The sequence below is a fragment of the Python bivittatus genome, unplaced genomic scaffold (assembly GCF_059951505.1).
Source record: "Python bivittatus isolate LINGU-HERP-01145 unplaced genomic scaffold, Pbiv_v1 ctg000790_np1212, whole genome shotgun sequence".
NCBI lineage: Eukaryota > Metazoa > Chordata > Lepidosauria > Squamata > Pythonidae > Python > Python bivittatus.
This window is the reverse complement of record NW_028277110.1, coordinates 724,697-752,191: the sequence shown is the minus strand read 5'-3', so window position 1 is coordinate 752,191 and position 27,495 is coordinate 724,697.

Genomic DNA, 27,495 nt, shown 5'->3' with positions numbered 1-27,495 from the left:
CACGTCAATTATATACTGATTCAAATTGATCCAAAGCTTTATTAAATACAGATTATAAAATGTTACCAGCAGTTTTATCCATGAAATAACCATGACACATTTCCACTCAGATCAAGCAGGAGCCATTTCTGAAAGGAAACATTTTGATAAGAGATGAAGAACAATTAAAATGAGTAGTAAGGAATTAGGATCCCAAATCCATCGTTGGTTAATAACTAAATAAAAACCAATCAAAATGATACAAAGGAGAGATTCGGGTTTCCAAATTCTTCAAAACTCTTTATCAAGGAAAAGGTTATAAAATGCAAAGGCTTGGGAAGAAACAAAAATAAATCCAAAAATTAGACTAGATATTATTCTGTTGTTCAGGTTCACCTTTAAGGAAGTGTTTGAATTTTGTAGCTATAGCTAAGGCACTTGATAATCTAGAATGGCACTCTTTCTTTATAACTGCTCTCCTTTCCCTCTGTATTTCACAGGGCCATTTTTACCAACTGGTCTATAGGTAACCACCACTACAGAAGCCTGTTCGCTCAACTCATTCAATATACTATATTGTCTATTTATGTACGATTGTTTATTTTTGTTATCAACTGCTTCAAGGGGATTCTGATCCTGAAGGTTGAGATAAGAATTACTAAAACAAGTCAGCTTTTGAGTCAATTTATATAGAAGCAAGTTGGTTGATTTGAAAATCACTGCCCTCTGAACAAGGAACATGAAAGGGAATTCTTCCATGTAGCCTGCCTAGTTCCCCCACCTACCCACCCCAGGCTAAGCATGGACCATTTTCCTGCCCTGCTCCTCTGTCATGCCTATAAAGTAGGCCTGATGAAGAAACCAATAGACCAGACTAAGAAGCCAATGCCATATAGATCTAGAACTACTTTTATTATAAAAGTTGTAGTAAGACTTTTACAAGTCTGAATGTGCTTCCCTCCTCCCTCACTTTATCTTCGTATGAATTAGGGAGGGGTCTGTCTGAGATGTTTACTCAAATTCGTTTCTTGGAATGGGCTCAAGCCACAGTTGACAGATAGTTGCCTTGCTAGTGGCTCTTCCTCTTGTCATTCAAGGCAGTTCCCTATGCCCTCTACATCCTCTCCTCTGTATGCCCCTCCTCTTACCTCCACATTGCCTGGAGAGCACCACCAAGCAGAAATTTGGCCTGGGTGCTTGACAGTTGGGGGACTCAGGGAGTAGGCAGAAGTCACCAGTGGGAATAGTGACCTTGTGGAAGGTATTCTGTAATTTGAAACTTCCAAGAGCCAAGGGGGAAAAAAACCAAACTCCTGTTGCTGGGCAAAATTCTGGTTTCTTCGGTAGCCAAAGGAGAAATAGTCATGGAAGCACAGAGCCCTGAAGCTAGGTGAGAGGAGATGGTCCTGTAACGTGCTAGTTGCCCACCCTCCAAAGTCACCTCTTCATCATAGAATGTTTGCATAGGAGGTCTTGTTTTGTTTTCTGATGGAAAACCCTAATTTTTTGGTGGGTCACTTTGATGTCGCTTCAGCCTGCCTCAGCAGCAGGCTGGCATAGAGATGGAGTCTCTGTTATAAAAGGGGGTCATCTCAGAGCCAGGGCAAGGAAGTTGTGGGAAAGAACCTCTATCCGAGCTTTACAATCTTTTCCAGGCCAACAGCCTCCCATGATCTTTGAACAACATGTTGGCTCGTTCAAATAATATCTTGTAATCGGACAGAAGGGGACATTACTAAATATATGCGGAATAATATAGTTATATTTAACCTAATTCATCTGAAGTCAAATTAATTTACATTTCTGTCATCTTAACTCTACCCACTTCTTTTCTCATCCTCACCCACTCCCCTTCTATTTAATAATATTCTCCTTCTGTCACATTATAAACTACAATCTCTCAGCAACTTTGGGAAAGTTTCAGGGGGCACTTCCAAGACTTTTGAGGACTATGCATGGGCCGGACACCTTAAGATGTGCTTCTGTATTAGCAGAAAATGCTGGCAAGGATGTGTATATTGGAAAACATCATTAGGCTCTTTTAAATGGTGCCTGAATAGACTGCACACAAATGTACAGTCATGCCTCCTCTCCTTCTGTGCTATGTTATCCAGTGTCACAAATTGTGCTTACTTACAGATGAATTTCCAGGAAACTTATGTCACTTTGAAAAGTTTTCATTACTCATTTGTACCGGGAAAATAGCACAACTTTTTTTTTCTTTTGCAAATTAAGTAGCCAAACAGCTTTGCACTTTTCTCAGATATTGTCTGCTTTATAATAGCTTTTTTTCTTATTTGTTCCTTGTATTTCAGATGTATTTATTGGATTTATTTCTGGCTGCAAAAAAATTATTCCTTGACACTAGAAAGAGATGATGAGATTTCTTTTAAGAAAAATAAATCTTGGAAGAACTTTATGAATGTAACATTAACTTCAAATAAAATAAATAAAACCTAAATTACAAGTTGCAAAATAAATAAATAAATAAAACTTCCAGTAGTTAAAGGATTTGAGTTATCTCATATTAGAATAAATAATGAATATGGAGAGGTATATAATGTTTACATTTATCGTTCTAGAATGATATGTAGTGCTTTCTATTGCCAGAAATTTACTTGTTATCCTTTCTGGACAAGGACATTCAATCTGCCGTTATTTACACACACTAGTATCTCACTAGATTCACATCTAATGCACATTGTGAAGAGCTTCTGTCAAGTCCATGATGTCCAACTCTCAGTTCTGAAGCATTCTGACAGCTTCATTTAGTCATGGACTGGAAATTATAAGTGATGTAGAATGCAGTGGCCGGCCAGGTTACAGAAAATCATTTCTGGTTGTTGACATGTTACTTGTTTGATGAATCAGTAGCCCCTTCGAGTCATCCACCAGACCAAGGTCGTGGTTTTGCTGTGGACATAAAAGGTCCTAAAGGATTTGAAACCAAGATGATAACCGGCTGTCTTTGGTATAACCTCTGGTATTATCACTGGAATTATCTGGAAGGTTCTGCCCCATTTGTTGAGTCTGACCGTGCCATTTTTGAATTACTCAGATGGTCTACTTTGTGGTGACCCCTTCTCTGTGAAATGCTGACTTTCCCCTGAAACCCACAAGTTCCCTGCTATAATATTTTGTAGGATCCTCTTGAGGACTTTTCTCTTCAATAGTAGTTTTATATTGTTCTTCTCTCCTGTCTTTTTCTTCTTCCCCTGGTTTTTATTTGTTTCATTATTTTTATTGAAAACTGTTTGGGATGCTTCTTCCTAGATGTGGTATAGAAATATATAAAATAAGTAAATAAAACAAGAGGAAGATGGGCTGGTGTAACCACAGGGGTTCATTTTAATGTTGAACTATGTTAGAGATTAAATAGGAATACAAAAGGACAGGCTTTTTTTTCCCTTTCCTTTCCTTTCCTTTCCTTTCCTTTCCTTTCCTTTCCTTTCCTTTCCTTTCCTTTCCTTTCCTTTCCTTTCCTTTCCTTTCCTTTCCTTTCCTTTCCTTTCTTTTTTTTTTTTAAACTTGAGATGAATTAAGGAAAAGTTGACTTTATTGCAGATCAAGTGGTATTGTACTAATATCAATTGTTTATTAAACAAACAAATATTATATACTGTATATTGATTTTTATAAGCATATCTGTGATAAAGAAATCCATCTACCATAATGGTGTCCCTTAATCTTATAAAATCAATTCAAAAGAGGAGCAACAATATTTTTCCCAAAAAACATTTTTTTTTTTTTTGGCTAGACTTGCTACACTGATAAACCATATTGATATTTGTGTTGTATATACCACCCTCTTATGAAATTTAAAAGAAACTTCAAGGATTCTGTGGGTTTCTTATATCCTGAGGTGTGTTCAATGTAAAACAAAACCAGTTGTCATTTTTTTCTGTTTCGAAAATAAGAGCATCGTGAACTCCATCCAGACTGACTCAAGATTAGTTTTTATCTTGAGCCATATTATTAAATACCATTAAGACAAGATACTAAATATCACTGAGAGTTGAATGTTCTAATGAATAAAATAAAAGTGTAGACAAGATAATATTATAACTGGGGCAATTTCCAGATTGTATAAACTAATACCCTATTGAAATTAATTTGTGAAGTTAGTGACAATTTAAATTGCTCCATTTATTTCAGTGGGAATCAAGGGGGACTTTAGTTGGATGCATCCCATAGTTTCCACAGGGTCTCTTGAGTTCATTAATACAATCCAGAACATGCATTCATTTGTTCATTCATTCACAGTATTTACATACCACGACCACCCAGAGGTTTGCAAAAAGAGTGAACAACGAATCCATAAGAATAATTAAAATGAATAAAACTTCATCATCACTTAATTCTGGTGTCCATATTAGGTAATGATATCGAAATTCCTAAACTAATTAAAAGCTGTTCAGAAGAGCTCAGATCTGACTGCCTTCCTCAGTGCCTTCGAAGAGGGCAACATCTGATTCTCCAGGAGTGAAGTATGGGATGAAACATCAGTTGAGGAACATGGTCCTTTTGCTCCTCTGAGCTCTGATTTTAGGAAGGAACAGCCCCATTCAGGAAGAATGTAGTAATGTAGACTGGTTGGTTCTCTCTGAAGGAGGTGATCATAAAAACCTTAACAGTTGACACCAAAACTAATAGTACTCAAAAAGTTAATGGAAGACAACACAGTGATTCAAAACCCAGTGTTATGTGGCACTGATGGCTCTCAACTGCTAGAATGTGGACAGTGGCATTTTACAGTAACTGCAGCTTCTGGAGAGTCTTCAAGGGCAGCCCCATTTCAGTAGTCAATTTAGCATGATACTCAGATTTTACAATATGAACTGGATAAAGATTAGCCAGAATAGCAGGTAAAATAATGGTAATTGTTGTACTAAAACAGGCTATGAAACCTAAGCATTTGGTAGATAATACCGAGGTAAACTCATTGGTTATATATAGTTCTGATTCTCTGGCAGAATGAATGGAAGAATAATAGTTAATGTGGTTTTTTTTCCCTCTTCTTTGGGCGATAATACCAATGTCATACATTGTTCATCATACTTGACAGTATCAGAGAAGCTGGCAAAGAATGATCAGTTTTATTTGCACAGGAAAAAAAAAAGATTGATGGTTTTTCTGCATCTAAGAATTCAGAAGGAGTTCTGAATGTACTATTGTATTAAGCAAAAACTGACACTCAAGATAATTCAGTGGATTGATATATAAAGAAAGCAAGAGAAATGGAAAATGAATGTAAGCTGAGGGATTAAACATGCATAATCTATAGATTTCCAATAGAAAATGTTCTTTATGAAGAATCTTTTAACAGTTGTATAACAGGAAGCTTGACTATCCTATATTCTCCTACAAATGGACCATGAACTTGCCTGGAGATTTGTTTTCCTTTTTCCTTTTGGTCTCTGACTGTAAATCAGTAAGAATAAGTAAGTTATAACTTAAATGTATGCATAGTAACAGCAACAAAAAGGATGTTAAGGCAACAATTTGAGCTTTTCTGTGGAATTTAATACATGTATTAAGTGTCAAAGCCATTCTCTTGATTCAGTCCTAAACACATTCAGTCAAATATATTGATAAATTCTAATTTAGCTATTTCATACTGGAGCCTCAGGGAAGAATGGCATTGCTATTCCTAAAGAGTACAGTATTTGGACATATGGGGGAGAGGGGAGCCAGGAATTGTTAAGAAGTACATATATGCACGGCTCTCAGGTTTATGAGCCCCCAAAAGTTCTAACTGGCTGAGAACTTTCCGGACTCTCTTCTATGTTTGAGGCTGTTTTAATTTTTTCCAATCCCACGGAACATTGGTAAGAACTTAAGTCAGGATCAGGACTCTGCCCATCTACAGGATGGCTCTTTCAGAACTAAACAGAGCAGGAACAAATTTGGTGTGGGGGGAGAGGCCAGCAAGACTGAGTTTGGAATGAGTTGGATATGGCCGTGAGCTGCACAGAAGAAAAATCCCTGAAAGGTTTCCTAAAGGCACATTTGGGGGAGAGGCCGTTGGTCAGGGGCTCAAACCGCTGCCAACTTGTCCATTCTTACGCTGGCCTCCCTTCTGGTCACATGACGGGCCCTGCTGTTTAAGTGATTGGGAAGGAATCCAGAAGCCTTGCTGTTCTTGAGTGCCCTTTTTCCCCCCCTTTCCCCCTGTTATTTATGAGTTAAACACATAGCTCTTTCAAAAAGATGGTGTTGTGGGCAGAGAGAGGATAGGACCAGCAACAAGCCTGGTCAACATAGCCACCTCATGTGAAATTCAGAGTAATTTCCACAGTGTGTTAGTTGCTTTGCTTTGTGTTGGAGAGAAACTCATGCCAGTTCTAATTTATAAGCTGTTTCTTAAAATGTTACATGACACTGTTTGGGTAGTGTTTGTATTTATGAAGGAGAGTATATAAAACGGGTAGCAGGTCAGCCTAATAACAAAAACCATACCAAAAAATGAATTCTTCACTGCCCGAAGCTGTATGATTATTGGCAAGCTTGATTTATAATAATCGATGGTCTTATTGGCCGAAGGGATAAGGCTCAACTTGCAGATCTGCAGAAGGATGCTGGGTGATGGTTATTCATGTTTTTGCCCTAAAAAAAATTAGTTCAATTAAGTGGCCTGTGTGCTTGCTCTGATCTGGATATAAGGACTGACTGGGAGTGTGCTGAGTGGAAACTAAACTGGAAAGTGTGTGTGTGTAGGTTTATTTCACAACAATTATGCATAAAGATTTTTCAGTGATGCCTGGCCCCTGCTGTCATTGTTACCTTTTTATCTTTTTACAATGGTTGGGGTTCACTAACACCAGGTGACTATAAATGCTCTCACTCAGTATGATGCACTAAATAACTCATATTTAATGATTTTATATCCTATATTCATAGCATGTGTGGGTGCTTTGCATTTGCATGCATATACTTCATAATCTAATAGACATGTGCCAATTTGCTTGTTTTCATTTTTGGGGGGTACCAAACCAAAGCCAAAAATAAATGGAGAGGTGGATTTGAGGGTGGTGATAAAATAATCGTCTGGTGAATATGTCCTAACTTTTGTAAGGTGACATGGACATCATTGAGAAATGGTATTCCTTATATTTGGGGGTGGGGAAAATAACACACATTTGCAAAACAACTCCGAATTTTGCCACCTGCAAAGGGATTGTCAAATTTGGGGAAGGGGAAGTTAACTTTCATTTTATTACACTTAAAGCTCTTTATTGTGTAAAAATCATAATGGTTTTAGAGATTTTAGAACTGCAAGTTCCCCTGAGAGCCCATTTTGGTGAACAAGAGTCATTAATGATGTAGCGCATAGGTCAAGGTTGTCAGTTGCTAAATACAAAAGGCGTGTTTTGTGGCCTAAACAGGAATGAGAAAAGTGAAGAAAATTAAAGTAGAATGAATAGGAAATGGAAATACTAGCTGTTAGCAGACAGGTAATTGACACATAAAGCTATAACGAATCTTTGCTGAACCACCCAGGAAGCTTTGATAGAAATGAGTTCTAAAGTTGTTGAGGAATTTACCAGGTTGGGCTGAGGAGGCCAAATGTGAACAAATGATAATACAAGAACAGATCAGATAGTAAGTTTCTTAGTTATGAAGAGCTTGAAATGTGAAGGCTAGGAGATGGAAGTAGACAACAATAATGGTTCAGAGCTGTGGTCTGGAAAATGAACCTCATGTTATCACCACATTCTCACAGATGCTCTTCTACCCAAGCAACATGACCAACCTTCACAAGCCCTCATAGCGACAGCCACTGTGATGAGAAATACTGCACTGCTCTTTGAATTAAAGCAATATTTTTCAAATGTGCAGTTATGGATGTGCATCAACCATGTGCAAAGTCTATGGAAATCAGTGTTGTCTTTGGTCCTTTTCTTTGGGGAATGTCTACTTTAGCCATCTTAAGTGACACATCTGAGCTGGGACAACTAAAGGACCAAAATCTGGAGGAAACTAGAGTTTTCCAGGATACATTAGGCCCTCACAGCTGTTAAATGAGGTTGAGTCATTTCAAATCGGATTCAGTATCATTTCATTTTCAGTTATTATTGCTTAAGAGAAATGACTACATTTTTCTAAACTGTTGATTTTTATGGCCACTAGATTACAATATTAAATAACTAAATACTAAACCCTCAGGGTTACTTTATATAATCAGCTGAAACATAGGGTGAGGTCTTTTCTCTCCCCCCCCCCGCCCCCAATTTGCTATTTTATTTCTATGCGCAGAAAATGCCACCTTTCTCCTGGACCCATTGTAGGCAATGTCCTACGTGAAATGAAACTCTGTGGGAGTGTGAAGTAGCATTTTCTCCTTTGATTATCCTGAAATTATAAGCTGGAATTGCTAGGGTCCACGAACATTTAAGTGCTTCTGAACATTAAGCATGTTGAAATATTGCACAGTTGTATTTACGTTTCCTGACAATAATCTACTTTATAGAGCTAAAGTAATGTTAAAAAAAAAAAAAAAAGGCTCGTGATGCTTGATGTGCCATAAAGAAGCGTGGTCACTTAAAAGGCTACATCAGATGGAATCAATCACAACTGTAAACCTGGGAGAAGAACTGCAGGGAATAATTAGATAGGGTGACTTATGAAGCTGCCCCATCACTTTCTTCGGAAGTGTGATGACGTGCTCAAAACAGGGTACGCAGGGGAAGATGGGTGGCATCTGCAGGGTGATTAGTTTTCTTTTGCATGTTTTGTCCTGATCTTCAGATCCAAAGCAGAAAAGTACCTTGGAGAAGACAGGGGTTTGCTTGCTATACCTACCTGCATTTTCTTAAAGAAGCTGCACCTTAACCTGGACTTGCAGAAGCCCAGGAAAACGTATCTCTGAGTTAACAGCATGTCAGAGATGACAGTGACCTCATTGCCCCCTGTTTCCACCTCTGTAATTGAAACATGTATAGTCCTGAGCTCGTGCAACTACCTTCAAACCCAGAAAGAGGAATAGCTTCTTCAAGAAAGTGTTGACTGATGTGGTGAGTATCCACTGGCCGGATCCGAAGGACATTTTCCACTTTGGGTTCAAAGAGCTGTGAGTTTCCACGCCCACCAGAAAAGCTGTTTACGAACAGGCAGCCCTCATGATAGCTATTTTGGGTAAGCGCTTCACGACATGCTTTCAACAATCCAGATTTGCCTACCGATCCAGGAAGAGTTCGTAAGTTGGTGAATATGTTATGGACAGTAGATACTGGGTGGAAATTCTGGAAGCTGTTGTGCCAACCCAACTGGAGGGAATTGGTTTAGAGAGGGGCGTCCTTCCCTTTTTGCCCTACTGTGCTAAAATACTGGAAAGGGATAATTCAGTGTAACTCCTGTATCGTCATTTGATCATAAGCAATCATTCATACAAAGAAATTGGGGATAGTGTGTTCCAGAGAGCACTTGATCTCATTGTCCTTTATATGTGGATAGCTTTGTTATCAGAACAACATTACTATGTTCATGTTATAAAAATCAGTGTGTGCATGTTTTGGGGGAATGGGGAGGCTGTTACAGAATGAAAATGAAAAGGTTCAGGCTCCTAGTTTTTTATTGACCCTGAGAGTTGTAGTTCCAAACCACCTGGGTAGCTTCTGTTTGGGGTGGCAGGTTGATTTAATGTGATATTAATTCTAATGTTTATCTTTAGAGCCTGTAAATATAGAAGCTCTGGACTGAGGTGGTTTACAAAGCTAATAGATAAATAATGAATCAAGTGAATGTCACTATACGCTGGGTTTCATTATGTTTGATGCCACAACTTTGAATTTACTCCAGCTTTTGTTATGTATTGGAACTGGCCTGAACTCTGAATTCTGCATGTAACAGCAGCATGCAAAAGGAGGCTTGATGTTTGGAAAACTGGGAGAGGGTAATTTCGGTCAAAAGGTAGAAATGTGGTATGCGTGAAAGGCTGAATCCTACAGTGCTCCTCCCCTTCCCATTTTATGTTGCAGGTAGCTGGAAAACAATTGCACATCAGTTAGAAATTTGATAGCCAACTTAGAAGTAACACTTCTAGTGCGCCTAAATAGGAAGGAAGGAAGGAAGGAAGGAAGGAAGGAAGGAAGGAAGGAAGGAAGGAAGGAAGGAAGGAAGGAAGGAAGGAAGGAAGGAAGGAAGGAAGATAGAAAGATAGAGCTTTGATTCTCTGCTTAACAACATGGCATGGTATATTAGCTATGTCTGGGAAGCCACCCACAAAAAACCAACAGTATATCTTTTTGTCAGCTGTGAATGTTCTAGGCATAGGGTGGGTATCGTCAATTATTTTCACAGCTTTGTTTTCAGAATAAGATGGTTTTCCAAAGGCAGGGAGCTCTGCGGCCAATTATTTTCACAGCTTTTCAAAGATGAATGGATTTTCAAAAAAGGGGCTTTCTGCCTAGGAAGGTAGCGTGTGTCCCTGTATGTGTGTGTGTATTACCTAGTTGCTTGTAATTAGGCCGTAACAGGCGAAGATAGGATGCAAAGCAGTTGTTATTATTGCTCAATTATATTGCTTAAATTTTGTTTCTTTTTCTTTTGTATGTCCAAAGCATAATTATACACTCCAATCATTAGGGAACATTGGACTTGATTGTATTGGGTGAAGTCAGGAAATTCCTATTTTTGCTTCATTTCAAACTTCTTCTCCCTTGAACTACCACACTTTGGCTCACTTCTGGAACAAAATAGTCTTGTTTCATTCCGTATATGGCCCCAAATGTCCTAAACATGCATATTTCAGTTTGAGCATGGACTATCCAAAACCAGCTGTTCTGTGCAAACAATGTTCTTCTGCTCATCCCTCGTAACTATGAGAACACTCTGGCCAAATGTGATGCTCATTTCACCCTCAAGGGGAATGTGGTTGATGAGTGGTATTGCTTCAGACAGAATTCAGAATCATTTGTTAGATCTTTTTTGAATAGGATGAATATTGTGAATTTGTTGATTTAAAAAAAATGAGAGTCTTTAGTGTTTGGAATTTTAGACAAGGATTCTCTAGATGAATTCAGCTAATAAAAAGCCGAATGGTTCATTAGGCAGTAAGGATCACAAGGCCATTTCAGCTGATCAAGACAAAGTTCACCAACAAAAGCATCTTGGGAATGACATGGAGGAGGTAACCTCTCTTCCATAAAACATTAAAAGCCACTGCAACAGCCATTTTGAAAGAAAGCTCAGAAAATATCAGCCCATTTTAAAATAATTCACCATGTCATTTTGCAAAGAAAATCTGTAGACAGAATGACCCACATATTTTTCTTTTAAGCTGTAGGTAATCACCACTGACAGCTACAGGATATACCCTAACCTAACTATTAACGGGAAGGTAAATTGGAACACAGTTCCAAATGTAGAGAAGCTATCATTCGAAAATTGGCTGACCTGGATAGGCTGGGCCTTTTGATTACCAAAATTAAAGAAATTGTGAAACTTTCTATAACCAACAAAGTTCAATGTGAGAAGTTCTACATTTAGTGCCTGGAGAATGAGGGTTTACCTTAAATTAAATGGGGGGAGGGGGGGAGAGACACTTGGTGGACTTTAGCTTACTCTAAAAACTGATGTAATATATGGAGCATTTAGATCAATGGGAACCTGAATGGATTCATTTACAGTATTTGTTGCTTAGATTCATATCTAAGAAATCTTAGAGATGTAGAGAGGATTGGCTGTCTATGCTACTTCAGTAATGTTTTTGGTTCTCCCAGTTGCTTCTCCCCAAAAACTAAAAAAAGGCATTCCTTTTTCTCAGAACAATAACCAAAATCAGTTAGATTAAAAATGAATTACAAAATTCTTCAGTTCTCCTGGTTTTTCTTTCTTGTGCTACCTTTCTTGTTCTTCGCATGAAGAACAGCTGAAGGATCGAAAGGATGTGCATCTTTTGGAACTGGTCTTCTCCTCCTTTGCCATCATTCCAAAAAAGATTAGACAAGGCCCAACAAGCAAAATAAATAAAACAAGAATAATTTTGAGATATGCCTTTTTCCTCGCCTGGGAGGATGTTTGAATCCTTTAAAAAGTTGAAAAGATGTCTACAACATTTCTTCATTCCCATTTATGCGATTGAGTTCATTTTTGTGACCTATGTATTGTTTATATTTCTTTCATCTTCCCCCCAACACATAATAAAAGAAGAGTATCCAGTAGGTTTGTGTGCCAGAGTGACTGCTAGACCAAGGGTCAGTCTTTTATTGGTTTTAAACTCTTTCTGTAAATTGATAAGGTGATGCTTCTGTTACTGAACACAGAACTGAAAATAGTTCGTTCTCAAATGTGAACATTAGTCTGAGGGTGGTCTAAGAAAATAGGGATTTTTAAAATGTTGTTTGCCATTCTCTAAGTATTTCTTAATATTGGTAGGGATAGTGTCACTACTTTTTTGGAGAAACCAGGGAAATCATCCCTGGCAAAAATGGAAGATGTGAAAAATCAGTATTTCTCTGGCTAATTTCTTTTTTGCAGCAAATATAACTTCAGACTGTTTTTAACCATAATTGATGATCACTGTGATATTTTGTTTCTCTGGCTGAGCCTCATATGGAGCTGATTTGTCTTCCAGGCAGGATCAACAGTCAGCTGTGTTAAAGGTGTTAACTAGGTCTTCAGTAGACAATTTTAGCATCTTGTACACAATTTCTGATTAGTTCGTTATCTAGTTGGTTATCTGGAAGCCATTTAGAGAGGCTTATTCCCATATAACCTTTGTGGGACAACTGATTCAACTACGTGTGCAAATGTGCTCGGAAAACAAGACCTCTCTTCCCTCAAAAAACAGATGTTGTCCATTCTAAAACTCTTGCAAGTCTACACTAATCTGTGCAGTGACAATAGTAAGTGTTTACAACCCACAGCATCATGTCCACATTGTTTTGGTCGAGGAAAGGACAACACAATGTGCAAATCTGGATTGCAAACTATCTTTTTGATACTTCAAGTTTCTCTGTACTTACACATGAGGACTCTGTGTTTGTTTCAAGGCCCATTTGAACCTTTGTGACTTCATGATTTCAGCAGTGTTTGAGAACGGAGCCAATTTATGTTATTTATTTATTACATTTATATGCCGCCCATCTCCCCCAGAGATGTTTCTGGTTCAAATGCTTGTAGTTTCCAATGCTGTTTCTCAATTGATGGAACTCCATGCTCAGGCCTTAAACTCAAGGCAACCCTTACCTTCTCTTCTTTTCCTATCCCCCAGTGCTTCAGTTTACATTTATCTTTGGGATCCTTTGGAAATCACTTAGAAAACAAACAAAGCAGTCTGATACTTTGCAGATTGGCTGATTCCCCCACCCCACCTCAAGAGAAAGGTGAAAGAGAAATCACTTTTTTGAGTTTCACTCCTGCTCACTTGGCTGGGACCGTAGGAGGCAAGCTGCAGAAATGTTGACATGTTATTCCAGTTTCAGAGCTTGCAGGGGCTTTAAACTGAAACAGGAGGACTGGGGTTTTGGCAGGGGGTGGGTTCGTTTTGGCAGGGGGCGGGTTGGCATGATTTTGGTGATGGACCAGATAGATGCATGGAACATATACGGGGGGGAAAGTGTGTTTGTGTGTGTGTATGTGAGAGCAGGAGAGCGAGAGAGAGAGCACTTTATTTTCTTTCCATTCTATGTAGTTCCAATAGAAGAGAATCTCTGTAGCTCAGGGTTGAACTGTGGAGTCCTTGGTGCTCGCTGAGCTTGGTGCTTTTTTCGCAGACATTTCATTACCCAGCTAGGTAGCATCATCAATGCGAGGGAGTGTGGGGTTTGCTACCAAGCAACTGCAAGCAAACGACCAGCTCAGCGAGCACCAAGGACTCCACAGTACGTAGAATGCGTTGAGGATATTTTTCTTATTCCAACTGCTGTGGCAGTTCAAAGGGGAGGGCTCTGATTACATGCCAGGTTTTGGATTTTCCTAGTGGTCAGTGAAAGGAACAGTGATCAGTTCATTTTTTTCCCCTCTCTTTATTCTTAACGTTTCAAAGCCAGTAGAACTATTGATAAGTAGGGGAGGATTTTAAAGGCTTTTTAGGAATTGCGGGGAAAAAAAAGTGGTAGTGTGGCACTGTATGTAGAAAATCTAATCATCTCCCTTCCTTCCCAGTTCACATTTCTTATGATCTTCCTTCCTTCCTTCCTGAGATCCTGAAGCAAGGACATAAAACCGAGGACACCCTTGGCCTGCTGGGGGTCATATTAGAGGTAGAAGCTATAGGTGAAGGCAGATCAAAACCTAAATTAAATGTTTAATTAAATATCTTTTATATGAGTGCTTCCATGTGCAAATCAATTTGCCCCTTCTGTAATATTAAAATTTTAAATTAGAAGCAACGTTTGGAGACGTTTGTGAGGGGTAATTGCCTGGGAAGGGAATGTAGCCATAGGAATCCCCAGATTGTCAGCCCAGGATAATGGATACAGTAGGGAAAAGTAGCCAATGTTTTGGTTGCCAAGGGCCACACTCAACATTTGTGGATGGTTGAAGACCACAAAGTGGGCAGGGCCACATCATATCAATAGGTATAGCTGGATTGTTGGGGGGGGGGAGTTTGGAAGAGAGACTTTGTTTTTGAAGTGGGTCATGCCAGCCCTTCACATAACTGTTTTCATCCATCTCCCATCTCAAAATGGCAGGAAACTGTACTGTTATTTTTCAGCAGTGCAGGTCTGAAAAATACAGGGTTGAAAAGGAGGATTCTTGGGGCCATATGCAGCCTTGGTCCTACAAGTTGCCTTTTCTCATCCCCCCCAGCACCTTCAGACTTCCAGAAAATCTTCCCACAATTTAAAAAACATGTCCAGCTCAGGGGGAGCTAAATCTTATAAATTGAAAGGCGACCTGACATGTCTTACAAGCCTGTCGTAGTTTGAAATTCTTTCTGTAACCTTCACCCAGTTCCAAATGAGTCTCTCCAATAAGCCTAATCTTGTGAACTGATGGGCTTGGAGCCAAACTGTACATCTTGGTTTAGAAAGTTTTCTCTCAGTTTGTCAGTGACCTCAGAAAATCTATAATGTACCATTACTTAACCAAAAAGTGCTCAGACATTTTGACACCTCTTAAGTGCTTTGGGAAGAGATGTCAGAAATGAAAGAGGATGTCTGAACTAATGTAAAAATAGAATGACAATGAACTAAGTAGTACAGAGTGTCTAGACCATAGGAAAAAAGAGAAAATTTGGGATGCGTGTGTTCAATTACGTTAGACATACAGATGTGTGCAAAAGTTGGTCTTTTGTCAAAGGTCTGTGGACAAAGACAGGTGCAGACCTTTTCATGAAGCTTGGAAGAAAAGCTGATGTGTTTTTTGTGAGCACCACTTTTGTGACTGCCCTTATTCTTCATTATATAGTTCTGAGACATTTTGTATTATCTGTTATTACAGTTTTGCTAAAAGGAAAAAAAAAAGTCAAGTTGAGCCTTTAAGTGCTTATAGAAAGACTACATTCATATTTATTTGCCAGTCCTCTTAAAATACTCACCTGGATTTAGAGGGCCATCATTAATGGAATGACTCACTCCAAAAATTTCATAAAAATGTCAGTACATCATTACTCTGTTGAAAGACCAGGTACAGACTATGATATAATGGATTTTTTAAAATTTCCCTGATGCAATCATTAATGTTAATGATCAACCTGCTTCAAAATATAACCTAATTTTACCTTTAGATGAAATGCGCATATTTCAGTATGTTGTAACATTCTAACATCTCACATAAGACATTAATAAAAGTCTTGATTTCCATATGGAACATACAGAATTGCAAGACTTTTTTTCTCATCTTTTTAAAGGATTCCTAGACATGCAAATTTTGAAAATTGTAATGATCAGTCGTTTACTGATATGTTAATTTCTTATGCACTGAATTTATCCTTAGCAGGTTTTCCCCTAATTATAAGGTTGAAAAGCCTGATTGTATTTTCATAGATGAGTTGTAGAAAATTACATTACATGGTTTCTTTTAGTCACAGCCAAGACAGGCATCACTGTAAACAAACAGCTTACTGTAAGAAGGATAATTTTAGCAGCTTTCATTGTCATAATCAACTTCCAAAAAAGTAGTTCAGGTTTGCAGATGTGTACATATAGCCTTTGTTTTTAGAAATGCTACCAGGAGATTGTCTCAGACAATCCATGGTGGCTTCATTGGGAATTCTTTAATGTTTAGGCCAGGTAAAGATGCATAGGCTTATTTATAGTCAGCCTGGTTCAATTTTGCATCCTTACAATCTGATTTAATTCTAAATTCCGTCAGATCTCCAAAGTTTTCTGTAATTTCTTTATTAAGAAAAAAAAGGGGGAAAAAACCAGCTTGTTTTTCTTTTCATACATAACTTTCACCCAACGTAGATAGCAGTACAACCTGACTTTGCCTGATTTCAGAAAGCTGGAGCTGGTGAGTTCTGGATGGAAGATTGCCAAACAAGGAGCACCTCCTCTTATATGTATCTACCTGGACTTTAAGATCATCTAATGAAACCCTCCTCTAGGCCCCATTACTAAGGGAGGTCAAGTGGGCCTCTGTAAGGGGAAGAGCTGTTTCTGTGTTGGCACCCTACTCATGGAATGCCCTCAAGTTACCTGAAGGAACACCTCCTCCCATATGTACCTACCTGGACCTTAAGATCTTCTAATGAGGGCAACCCATCAAAGGCGATGAGATGGATCTGTATAAGAGGGAGAGCTTTTTCTGTGGTGGTGCCCCGTTTATGGAATGCCTTCCCCAGAGAAGCTCAACAGGCATACATCTTAGCATCATTGAGGCACCAGGTAAAGACTTTTCTATTTCCCCAGGCTTTTAAATCGACTGTCAAATGTACATTAATTCGTAAGCTTTTGAGTGACTGCCATGCTGCTGCCTAGTTTATAGGGTGTTTTAATTTTTTAATTTTATTTGATTTTATCATATATGTTTTTACTTAGATTGTATTTATTTAGTACGTCTTATTAGAGTGTTGGCTATTGGACAGTTTAATTTTTTAAATATTTGTTTAATGTGTTTGTTTTATTTTGGTTGTAGAAGTAAAAATAAAAAAAATCATGTTGATAGAATAAAATAGGGTAAAAATAAGTTATTAATATAAAATTACCAACTACAAAGATTGAAACCCAGAAAAGACCTATAAAACTACAATCAGTTTTACAATAAATAGTCTGAATGCTATAGATAACTAAAATAACTATAAAAGGACATAAGAAGTACTAGGATTTGTAAAATACTACAAGTATGTAGAGCTATGCTAACTTATATTGATTCTAATACTTGCTGAAGCCCAACAAACCCTAGTAGGTTTGTAATTTTACATCAATCATTTTATTTTTACCTTATGTTATTCTATCATCTTTTTTAAAAAAATACTTTTTTATATTTTTTTTAAAGAAAATTTTACCTAAGATTAAAAAACTGTGGAAACAAAAGGAAAAGGAGACAAAAGAAAGAATATGAAAGAATAAAAGAAAAAGAGAAAGAGAAAAGGAAAAGAGACAAAGGAAGATATCTAAAGAACTGACTTCTTTGCAGTAGTTACAAACATTTCTACCCTCCCAAATTACATATCAATTTTTAATTCTATTTTAGAGTGTCTGTTGCATTATTAGTTTTGTGCTGGTCTGCAACTGAAGTAAAACATACTGCATTATCAATCAGTTAATCCCAAAATTGTAAGCCAGGTCAGGAAGTCACATATCCTAGGAGAATGGAGGGGTAAACTATTTCCCTGTTTCCAAGTGAAAATAGATGACTCAATTTAGTTCCTTTTTAGCTCAATTTAAGCCTTCATCTTTTTATACCATTTTCCCTAAAGGATGCATTTTGCACCCCGCTTTCTCTGTTTTGCCTATTACAAAACATTTTTGTCCGTTAATTTTTGAGTTCTGCACATTCTTATTTTCACACCTGAAAGGGAAAGCACTTCCACCCACCCACAGCCCATAACTCACCCTGTCCAGCCATTTATTTTTAAAATAGAAGATGACTTAGGTTCCCTGAAAATAACAATAGTGGAGCCAGGTTATTTAGGTAGTTTCTGTCTGTCTGATCATTTGGGGAATGGGCTTCATTTTAAATTAAGAATCATCTTCCTTTCAGATGATTAGTAGTACTCCAGGAAGTTCAAATTGAGTCAATTCACTTAGAAGATAGACCCAACATTCATAATAATGAGCGCCATTGTATATATGCCATCTCACCAAATTAAATTGATTCGCCAAATTGTGTCTTTCCATCTTTACTTCCTTCCTCAGCTAAAGGGTTTTAAAAAAGAAAAAGAAAAAAAAAAGCTTTCTCCCTGATTGAAAGTGATTGCTGCAGAGTTCTTTAAACATTTAAAACAAATTAGAGGCAATGGATATAAATCTCCCCCCCCCGCCACCCTTCCTTCAAAGACTTGTTCACAGATCAGATTAGCTGGGTCCCATTTAAATTTTTAGTTCATTGCGATATTCCAGCAAGGCAAACCTGTAATTTAATTTGCATAAAATTGTAGGATTTAGTAAAGTGACAATGTATTTATGAATGGGTCAGGGGAGGGAGGACTTACAAGAATATCAAATTACCTTCGGCCAAATTTAGCCTTCTAACCAGTCTTGTCTCTCCTTGGCAAGCGCTCAAGAAAAATCCTTCCTATCACCTGATCCTTTTATCTAGAGAGGCAGCAAATTAAGAGTATGTGATTTAAATCATTTTTTAAAAATCTGTCTAGCCCCTGCTGCCAGCTATGCACAACCAGAACTCTTTGTGGATTTCATCCTTGGTCCACCTCTGAGATAAATCTTCAATTGGGCAAGATCTGCATCTAACTTCCAAAACATCTGGAGGACCTCAGGATGGTAGCTAATGATATCAGAAGGAGCAGGGCCCTGGGGGTTGGGATTAAGGCCAAGATTGGAAGTAGGAAACATCACTGAGAGGTCACTGTTCTCCCCCCATCTCCTAGTCTAACATTTCACTGGTAAAATAGGACCGTTTTCCCAAATTTCAACAGCATCATTTAGGGCCATTTGTGGGGTTTGGGGTTTTAAGGGTTGAAATAGAAACAGTTTTCTTCCCAGCCTTAATTTTTTTTAAAAAAGGAGCCAAGATGGATTATGAGATCCTATGAATGAGGTGCTGGGGGATTGTTCACTGCTATTTTCACTGGAAATCTTAGGTATTAACTTGGAACTTCCTGCATGTAAATTTGTGCTCTGCTATTGTTCTATGGCTTTCCTCTCCATCTAACACCTATTACAATAGGTATTACATAATCATAGTCATAACTGGATGAAAAATGGAAAGGCTGGCTTCTCTAGTTCTACCTGATTAAAAAGCCCTCTTCCTTCTTTGCATGCAAAGCAGGTGAAGCAAGTGACTCTTTTGTTACCACTTGCTGTATCTGTGGATTTGTTCATCTTTCCTTCTAGGTTGCACATTACATTCTTGCTGTCCTCACTTTCTGGTTTATTACAACATCTGTGTCTTGTGTGTGTGTATGTACACACCTTTGAGACAGTGTTGACTCCTGGTGACTCTCTGGACTGGTCCCTGCAGTTCTCTTGGCAAGAGTTTGGAAATGGTTTGCCCTTGCCTTCTTCCTAGGGTGGAGAGAGAAGGACTGGCCCAAAGTCCCCCAACTGGCTTCATGTCTAAGGCAGGACTAGATTGCACAGCCTCCCAGTTTCTAGCCTGTTGCCTTAACCACTACACCAGACTGGCTCTCTATAACACTTGGGTTCCTGCCAGTTCTTGCTCAGTCTCAACTCCTTCCTCCCCTATTCCCTCTTTAAATTTTACTCCTTCTGCTATAGTTGTGTTTGGGAAGAATTTTCCATGGATTATAATGAAAGGGTATTTTCCCCCCAAGCCTAATTACAGACCAAGGGGAAGTTCTCTGAATTTAAGTGTGCATGTCTTGCACAGAGTGTGGTGATCCCATGTCCATTACTGTCCTGGTCTGATAAGAGTCACAGTTGATTCTGGCAGAGTAGAAGATGCATGAACAGATCTGGGCTCTGGTAGTATCAGGACCCTGCAGAGCACATTGCAAGGTATACATACCATGTTAATCTGAGTTAATCTTTCTGATCAACTGAAGCCTTAAAGAGAATTAGATTAATATTTCCCGGTATGGGCAGGTTCCAGATATATGGACTTCAGTTCCTAGAATTCTATAGATACAGGGTCATTGATAGGATGTCTGGATGTAGCCCAGGTTGGGAAACACTGAATTAGACAATTCCTTATCTTCATCTCTTCTTGCTTCTCTTTCTAGAATTAAAGAGCCCATAGCTGTTTCTGAAGCCTTAGACTTCTGGATGACTATAGAAAACCATAGAGGTTATAAAAGAATCATTCTGAGTCTGAGCGCTCAGAAGCAGGAGAGCTACATTCAGAGGGCGGGAACGTATAAAAGATTATGCTCAGCACTTCGTCTGAATTAAAGGGGTCTGGAGTTCTTCATATATTCGGTCCAATTCAGGTTTGGCCCAACACTGTTGACATTTCTCTTCCTACATTTTGCTCATGAAAAATTGCATTCTTTAGGCTGTAAAAGTTCATTTTTGTTGAAAATTTTTGCATTCAAAGATATACTTCTGTATGTGATGGGCAACTGTGGATCATGAGCTAGGTGGCTATCAGATATCCTTTTTTTACATGCACCCTGCAACCACGCTCCTGAAATTTGGGACAATTTCCGGCTGAAAAATAAAAGACTAGGAAAATGGATGTATACAATTCAGAAAGTTTTGTCTAAAAATATGAACTCCCCCCCCCCCAAATCCTCCTCCTCCTCATCTTCTAGAAAGAGGCCAAAAACCCAATTCCCATTGCTCCATTGAAGTTGCTGCACTCTTCAGCCATGTAAAATAAATCAAATATTGCTGTCCCAGTTTATTCTATTGAACACTTGCCGTTTGAATTAGGATTTTAGATCTTCAACTTGATATCTTATTAAAGCTTCTCATAGCTTTATTAGGAGAAATCTCTTGTGTCACATTATCAGTGATAATGGGAAAACAAAGTTCCATAGATTTCTTGATGGAATGGAGTAATATTGCTAGTAAACACATAAGCATATCTCAACATTATTGTATGACAGCCTCAGAGAAAATTCAGAGTATAAACTTTTATTTTTTTTAATGCATGCTACATTTTTGGAAGAGGAAAAAGAGTAATAAAAGATCCTTTGTATGAATGGTGTGCTAGCAAGATTAATAGGATCTATAAATTAAAAGGAATAGTAAAAGCAATGCCACTGCTAAATGGAGATCAATCATAATATATGAAAAGGCTAACAAGTCAATATAAATATAATCTAGCCAATTTATTATTTTCTTTGTTTGGGATTGTTTTGTTTGTTTGCTGAAAATCATAATCACAGCAGTCTGTATTGGATTCTTCAACCTTGCAAACATTTATTGCAAATTTCCTCCATAAGCTTACAAAGCTTATTTTATTTACTGAAGCAAATCAAATAAATGTTCTTTAAAAAAAAAAAAAAAAAAGACAAATCTTAAGACTAAATGAAAGATGCTTGCAAAGTGGGGAGGAATGTGTAGAAATATCTGAAGCTGTGTCTGAAGCATATGATATGGCAATGAAAGGTTATATTCTGTCTCCTCCTTGAAAAGGTTCACAAAAATGTTGAGCTGAATTTCATAGACATCTGTAACTTTGCATAAGGCTACCTTTACAGGCAGTAGCTACTTTTGGAATCTGAAAAATATCACGCATGTTTTCACCCTGTAACTGTCCACAAGAATGAGCATCTCCTGCCATAAAATGGGATAAGAGTGGCCAGTCAAAATATCCATTTAAAAGAAGGCAGAATTAGTGAAATTGCTTCTCCTGAGGCATCCCAGAATAATCTCTGCCACTACCCCAGAGGGTTACTGTTTTCTGGGGAGGTATCTACATTTCCAAAAAACAAATTGCCCAGTTGCCAGTACCCACTATTTTTATTTTCTAAGCTAGCAGGCTTCTGTGGAGGAGTCGTGTTTGAAAACACTGGAGGCTGGGACTGGGTTTTGTAATATGCCAGTTCCACATTTTTAAACATTAAAATGTCTTTAAAACATTTAAAATGTCAGATGGAGCAGGAAATCTGTCAAGGGTTCTTTAGTGTCCCTGCATATCAAGTTGGCTACCCTGAATACAATAGCAAAAAAATGTCTTATTAAAAGAAACCAAAGGTCTATCAAGTCTAACGTTATGGCCAGTCTGATGCTTCTGGGAAGGCCACTGGCAATTATCCTCATCTTGGGTCTGACCTCAGCTGAATGGCTCTCACCTTATAGATTCAACAAATCTTGTGGATGGGAGTCATCCATAGCCTTTTTGTCCTGTTAGAGTTTTTCTTTCAAGCCACCAAAGTTGATGGCTATCATCTTTTAAAACAAATAATAGTTCTATGCATTAGGAAAAAATAAATCCCTCCAACGAAGCACTCTGTTTCTTGGAGCGGCCTTCTAGACGCTTGTTGGAAAGCCTGTAAGGTGAATTTGTAGGCGAGAACTCCTTTAATATTTAATACTTAGTAGTATTTTTATTTGGTATGCGTGATACTGTATGTGCTTATATCTACACCAAACCATTTGGATCTAGGAGACACCTTGTTGGTATCCTAGTTTATCCTTGCTAGTATCCTAGTTTATCTAGCCAGTATTGTAAGCGATAGTAGTCATCACAAGGTTTTGAAGCTATATCGTACCATTCCCTAATTTGGTGTAATCCTGGTGTGCTGTTGCTACAACAAGTAGAAAAGTGTCAGTTTGGCTAAATATGCTCTATTAGCTCAACAATCTTTAGATTCAGTTCTACACCCATGCAGCGAATCCAGATAAACAAACAAAATAAAAAAACTCATATATTATCGTTTTCAGAAGCTCAGACCTCTGAAGTGAAGATTATGTGGACTTTTCCGATCAAAGCTTTTGAGAGCCTTTTGCTCCAGCTTAATACACATTTGCTCATCCATATTAAAGGTCACTTTTGGAACTGGCTTTGAACTTCTTGGTGTTCTCCAAGCCCAGGGCATTCCTTCTTCCACAGATTCCCTTTGCTCATCGCTCTTTAATTACTTTTTGAAATCCCTTCGATGTTGCTATCTTCTCTTCTCAATTAGTTCACCTCCAGCTGTGTCAATTTTTTATGAGGCAGGACAAAATATTGCTACTGATAACAAACTCTGGTTTTTGCTTATCTGCTCACAGCAGGCCACCCTCAGGCATGAATGAGCTCACAGGACCAGTACCGTCTAATTTGTTGGTGAGCTCTTCTACACTTTTTGGATCTGATTTATTTTCTTTGGAAGACCAACTTGGCTTGTCTGCTGCTCCAAGGAAGGAGATTAGCTCCCCGTCTTGTATATGTGTGACAGTTGGACGTTTCATTGATTAAGGATCACTGTTACTCGAGTTAGTTACCTTTTTCTCTGTTTTTCAACTATCTTGCAAGCCCAAAGTCAACTCTGAATGTATGAGTACAGCCTGTTAAACACAACATAATGGATCAGGACTTCTTTCCTGTAGATCTAAATGTTGCCAGGCTGCTGTCTTAATCCATTGTCCACCCCATGTTGTGCTTATTTGACAGGTTCTGGGGGTGGGGGGTGGGGATGTTTTACATTGATTGTACAGGTTCAGTGCAGCTGACTCACATTACAGCAATATCACTGGTACTCTGAAGTTTTGGACTCTTTTTTCCATTTCCTTTTCTACTTCAGGGGCTCCAGCAGCCGCTGTGTGTCCCGCCACCACCATGTCCACGGGGCAGCTGAATTTCTGAATGGCCAATTGGACATTCTCAGAATATCTCCAAAGCAGATCTGGTCCAAGTCTGCCCTTTTCATTTTGGGAGTTTTGGAAGAATGCCATAGTGAGGCATTATGGGAAATTGAAAACAGTGTCATGCAATTACATGTGACTGCCATTGGAATTAATCAGGGACACATTTGAACTTGGTGTTGGTCAAGACCTCTTTTTGAAAACAAAATGTTATCAGGCCATTCACACAGCTGCTTGCTGAGGGATACAAAAATGCAATGGGGAATTCTTCCCATACAATTCAAGAAAATTAGAACAGGGTATTTTCCTCCCTCCTAACTTTACCTGCCCAGGAAAAGGTGCAAGAACAGGGATGAGCTGCTGGTACCTGCACCTTCCAGATGTTTGGGGCCTATCTGTAGGTTCTGTGACTAGTAGAACAGGTTGTCAACACAGCTGGGATAAAAACCTCTCTGAGTTTACCTGCTGACCCAGGAAGGTGGTGTAAATTGACTTGCAATTTAAGGATTACGAGATTAATCTCAGGAGTTTTCAGGGCTAGAATTTGGAAACAGGTCTAGGCTATGACATTTTACTGCCTAAGGTAGAACAACAAATTGCTTTCTCAACATGCCAATCAAGCCATTTTTTTTTTTGACACATGGAATAGAAGACTCCACAAATCACCCCCTCCTATTCTTAATAGCAAGCATACAACATTGGCTTTCATATTTTCTGTTTCTTGCAGAACCTGTGTGATGCTGTGGCTAAGATGTTGGACTAGGGAAAGCTCCTATTCAGGGTCTACAGTCAGAAATGAAAGCCCACTGGGTGACTTGGCCTAATCCCTTTTATCAGACCACCCTACCTCACAGGGTTTTTGAAAAACTGGAGAAGTGCTGTGTACGGTGCCTGGAAAGAAGGTGAGACATAAATCTAACACTTATGTCCCATCTTTCCTACAGGAGGTCAGGGTAATGCAGAGACACACATGCACAAAATATGCCTTCTCCAATTTCCTCCCCCTCCAAATAACCCTGTGAGATCATTTGGGTGGAAGCTAATGAGCTTCCATGATTGAACATCCGCGGTTGAAGGGTAGATATGAACTTGGGCTCTTCCTCTACTCCAACACCTCTACTGCACAGTACAGGTAATCCCCAGTTTAAGGACAAGTTCCATTCCCAAGGTCTGTCCTTAAGTTAAATTTGTATGTGAGCCAGAACAGTATTATTGTATAATACTGTATAAGTAGTATTATGTAATGAACTCGAACCATTTTGTATTAAACTCGACTCACTGTGTATTTAACTCGAATTTTGCTACAGTAGGCTCCGTTCTTAACTATGGGTCATCTGTAACCTGGACGTTCTTAACTCAGGGACTACCTGTAGTTATCCAGGAATAACCCAGTCAAATCATTTGCAATGTCCTGCCTTTCATTTCAAATTTTGCCAACCCATTTACAAAACCACGAGTCGGTGTGCATCTGTCTCAAACCACAATAATCCCTGGGGGTGTACTCCAGATTATTTTTTGGCTTAATTTGCACCTCCTGTTCAGTCTGGGATTTTGTCATGCTAACAGTGCTCTTGCCTGGACCTCCTCCTACCTTACTCCCTTAGAACTATCCTGCTTTTGATCCCCTTGTTTTTCTGACCCTTTGATTTTGGTTGATTTCAATAGGTAGAACATGTATACCCCAGTGAGACTGTATTAAATATTCCATAATAGGGAATTTTAAAAAGTCAAGTTAAAAACAAATAAACTTACCTGTGGTAAAAATTTCATTGCATTTGCCCATTATCTAAATACTATAATAAACTGAATAGTTTGGAATGATATTCTTTAAATTTCTTTTTGAAACATAATAAATAAATACATGTCCTTTATGGCAAAGTATTAAGCCACTCCAAAGGTATACAATGAATATGGTAGTATAGGAAAAAAATGAATCAGGTAGCATAAAATGAATATGAATTTGAATATAAACACTTCCTTTTCTTCTCTTAATGAGTTTTAATCACAGATGTTCTGGCCATACTTAAATCTTTTGGTGATAGTTCCTTAAAATTAGAAAGGGAAAACTTTGAGAGACTAGTCTTATTCTTCAATCAATGACCGGATTCAGCAGGTTTGACTAGATCCCTGTTGTATCATCCCAAACTCCTGGAATTGCCAAGAAGATACAATCTGATCTGAATGAAAGAAAATAAAAATGCACTGCTTATATTTATCCACATGTTTGGTATATGTGCATATGAGCTTCATCATCATCATGACTTAATTGACTGGGGATTGACTGCAATGATTTGTGTCCTTGCCAAGGACCTAACAGTCATAGAAGTACCACCATAAAATGTATGGGATTCCAAGGAGGATCGTTTTTTGCAAAATTAGTGGTGTCCAGTCCAGTTAAGTGCAAAATCTCTAAATATTTGGTGAATTCTTTTAGTATTGCACCAAGTGCTGCAATTACATTAAATTAAATTACAGGGTTTTATATGGTTAGCAATGTAAGGGCATTAATAATAGTGGAAAGTGTTTTGACATAAGCTGGAATGATATGAGACTTCTTTAATGTGTGCAAAAACAGTGCTGTTGGTGGGTATCCTCGAATTGCAGTTTGCTTCAAAGTGAATGATAGAGCAGGTCAAATGAAGAAATGTGTGTAGAGTGGAGAACAGCATTTGTAATCAGGGAGATCTGCCAGGTTTTATTGTGGAAAGTTTATTTGTTCAGGCGTCTTAATTATGTTTTTCAACCTGATAAATCTATATTTCCCCGAGTTGAAGTCAAAGGTGGAAAGTTCCATTCTTTTTCTTGTGATAAGGAGTGTTATAATTCAGCAGCTATCAGAACATCTTATTTAAAGGATAATGTGATCCCTGACTTCAAAGGGATCGACCCTTTCTAATCTGATAACAAATATTAATGTCCCTGAAATCAGAGATTGCTGACATGAGCTTTGTGTCACCATAAAGTTGTTCTTTATTTTATCAGATGTGATGCATTTTTTAAAATATGGTATCTTCAGGTGTATGACTGTCCCCTTCCCCCAGTGTCAGGACCCGAAGTTGGAAAATTGCAGCAGTGATCAGCTAAAATTTCTTTTGTGTGACAACCACAGATCCAAACAAGATAGCTAATGAACCAATTATGTTAGAGGTAGAAGCTCAAATAACATGCGGCTTCATCTATAAGTTCTCCTTTGTCTCTGTGCTTTTGAGAAAACTGATAGCTCCATAATTAAAACAAAAATATGCACATCGTTTTCCAATCAGAGCGTTGGAAATTACAGCAATAGCAGCACATACTACTTTTTATAACAAGTCTTTATTAAACTCCCCAAAGGCTTCATCCAGTCCAAAGTCAGTACTTAATAGAGATACTCAGTGTTCAGGCAGTAGAGTAACAAGGCATTCATTTCTATATAAAGGCTAAGTTCCTAAATAGTCAGACAAGGATCAAGGCAAGAAAGATTGAAAAACAGAGTATTAAAGAAGTTGTGCATATGCTGAGAGGCGAAACTGAAGCTTTTATTTATTTATTAAATTTCTCTCCCCCCCCCACCGCCGCCCATCTCCCCCCAACAGGGGAACTCTGGGCGACTCACACAAAACATGAAAACCATAAATCTATATAAATACATAAAACATCCATTTAAAAACATTACTAACAAAGGAAAAGGAGAGTCCAAGAAAATGAAAAATCTGAAGACAGCAGGCCTCTATGGGGCTAGCCATCTCCCATTTTGTACTGGACGTTC